The sequence below is a fragment of the Sinocyclocheilus anshuiensis genome, unplaced genomic scaffold, assembly GCF_001515605.1.
Source record: "Sinocyclocheilus anshuiensis isolate Anshui unplaced genomic scaffold, SAMN03320099.WGS_v1.1 scaffold2110, whole genome shotgun sequence".
Lineage (NCBI taxonomy): Eukaryota > Metazoa > Chordata > Actinopteri > Cypriniformes > Cyprinidae > Sinocyclocheilus > Sinocyclocheilus anshuiensis.
In genome coordinates, this window is record NW_015555856.1 from 87721 (window position 1) to 90675 (window position 2955).

Consider the following 2955-nt stretch of genomic DNA (forward strand, 5'->3'; position numbering starts at 1 on the left):
ATGTCTAAAATGTAAGTCACTTATTGCTTTACTGAACTTGTATAAAATGATTATTAAATGTGTTCATGCTGAAATCTGCAGAAAAACGGTACTCTTTGTGTGATATAGATTAAGTTAACTATATTAAATTATATAAATATAAAAAGCATACAGAAGCATTTTTTGCCGTCTATAATTTAGAATGCCTGGAATTTTGAGTTTTAATAGACTAATAAATTAATGCGTGTACTCTGTGTGTGATTTGGTGATATACTTGATAATGTCAGATTGCACATCATTACAACAACACTTACCATATTATCGCAGATATACTGTATATCGCACACCCTAGACTCGTCTTGAGTGGGAAATGAATCATCTGTGGTTGTGTGCGCACTTGTTTGCATGAGCAAAGGTGTTTTTAGGAGTCTAACTTGCAAACGCCAGACCACTGATTCATCAAATTCTTCTGACTTCTATTTTGTAGTAGTACCAAGTACTCTTACATTTTTGGTTTCAGCCCATCATTTTCATTTAGGTTTCATTTGTGATGCACATCTCTTTGATGATGAATTGCAGGTCACATGAGTAGAGTAGTGCGGCTGTTTCTCTAACACGTGTGTGTGTGTGTGTGTGTGTGTGTGTGTGTGTGTGTGTGTGTGTGTGTGTGCCTCAGGGGATGTGTGTGTGTCCCTCAGGTGACGTCATCGTCAGCGTGAATGACACCATAGTGCTGGGATACACTCACGCTCAGGTGGTGAAGATATTCCAGTCCATTCCTATCGGCTCCATGGTCCAGCTGGAGCTGTGCCGCGGCTACCCTCTGCCCTTCGACCCCGATGACCCCAACACCAGCCTGGTGACCTCAGTGGCCATCCTGGACAAAGAGCCCATCATAGTGAACAGTCAGGAGGGCTTCGAGCCCATGCCCGGCCTGGGGCCCGGTGGCGGCAGTGCTGGGGCCCCTGAGCCCATCTCGTTCGGCCCTGCCGCGGACAGCGCTCTGATGGGCCCGGCTTACGCCAGCGACGTGGTGACGCTGGCATCCTCCATAGCCACGCAGCCCGAGCTGATCACGGTCCACATCGAGAAGGGCGACAAGGGCTTGGGCTTCACCATCGCAGACAGTCTGGCTGGTGGAGGGCAGAAGGTGAAGCAGGTGGTGGATTACCCACGCTGCCGAGGGCTGAAGGAGGGCGACATCCTGCTAGAGGTCAACAAGAGGAGCGTGCAGGGCATGAGCCACAACCAGATCGTGGATCTCCTCAGCAAATGTCCACGAGGGAGTGAAGTCACTCTGCTGGTGCAAAGAGGTGAGCGCATGCATTCCCACAGTCAGAATCAGCTTTACTGACCAGCGTCGGGCTGCTCCGCTCCAGTCAGGACTGAACGCGGTCTGGTCAAAAAAAATAAACCTGCAAAATGTACAACATAGTATTGCTGAGTAATGAAAATACTTGCAGAGTTGAGTGTTGTAGCCATTTGCCGACATGTCTGAACACAGCAGCCAATCAGAGGCCTTTTAATGTGTCACCAGTTTCTACACATTATTATTAGTTATAAACTTGTCTTGTGGACTATATGTAAACATCTTTCATGTGAAATAGCTTGTTTAAGGTTGTACTAAATAAAAAATAACATGCAATTATTTCGTGAAAATTATTCACATTTTGCGTATTTGGTAAGGTGTACACAACTGTATGGTTAGCATGGCTTGGCAAAGGTTAAAATATTGAGTTTAGGACTGTCATGATTCCTCGATTCAATTCATTTACATTTACATTTACATTTAGTCATTTAGCACATACTTTTATCCAAAGCGACTTACAAATGAGGACAATAAAAGCAGTCAAAACTAATAAAAGAGCAACAATATATAAGTGCAAATGACTCGGTTAGCCTAACTGCTAGAGTTAGAGGGTCAAATAAAGGTGGAACAGATGTGTTTTTAGTCGTTTCTTGAAGATGGCTAAGGACTCAGCTGCTGGGATTGATTTTGGCATGTCATTCCACCAGGAGGGAACAGTTAATGTTAAAGTCTGTGGAAGTGATTTTGTGCCTCTTTGAGATGCACAATAATATGCCGTTCACTTGCAGAACGCAAGCTTCTAGAGTACTTCAATTCGAGTACTCGATTTAAAAAAATCCTCGATTGCATTTTGCCCGTGCCAATTAACCGGCAAAATACCGGAAGTGGCGCATTCCACAGATGAGAATCCATGAAACGCATTATTAGACCCATTTTAAAACCACTGGTGCCCTCTGCAGGCATTATAATACATAATGTACATTAGTTCTATTGTTTATAATACATTAGGCATTTTACCAGTTTTGTTCAATAAAACCATATGATTACTTGCTGTTGATGTTTTATTTGAACTAATTATTATTGCCTCATTGCTATTGTATATGTATTTTAAGTCATTTTAAAGGATATTGTTCACTTACATGTATTTTTATTACCACAAAAAAAAAAGTTATAATTATCCAATTTCTCAATTAATCACCAGAATAATCAACCAATTACTCGATTACCAAAATAATCTTTAGTGACAGCCCTAATTGAGTTTGCAATTGCAATTTTAAATCATTTAAATCTGATTGCCTTTCTGTGCTCGGCTGGACTCCACTCAGACTCAAAAAAACAGTATATTTTATTTATGCATCAGCATTCTGCATCGTCATTCTCATGCATCAGTGTTTGTCCAAACATTCTGTTCACAATTTCTGGGAATCGCTGTGGCAAACAGGCCAGAAATATGCCACTCATCTATATTTTCATTGATTTGACTGATATCACACACTTGCTTATGTTGGTCAATGTCTATAAAAGCCTGTCAGCTGTGATCATTCAGCAGATATCTAGCCGTGTGGAGGATTGAACCGTCTCATTTCTGTCCATATTCAGAAGAAACTGATGTTCAGAGAGAGAGAGTGTGTGTGTGTGTGTGTGTGTGTGTGTGTGTGTGAGTGTGT

General features: G+C 41.8%; 1 pseudogene; it reads left to right on the forward strand.

Moving 5' to 3' along the window:
* Positions 1-2955, forward strand: part of LOC107675641 (membrane-associated guanylate kinase, WW and PDZ domain-containing protein 1-like) — a 117404-nt pseudogene that overhangs the window by 86489 nt on the left and 27960 nt on the right.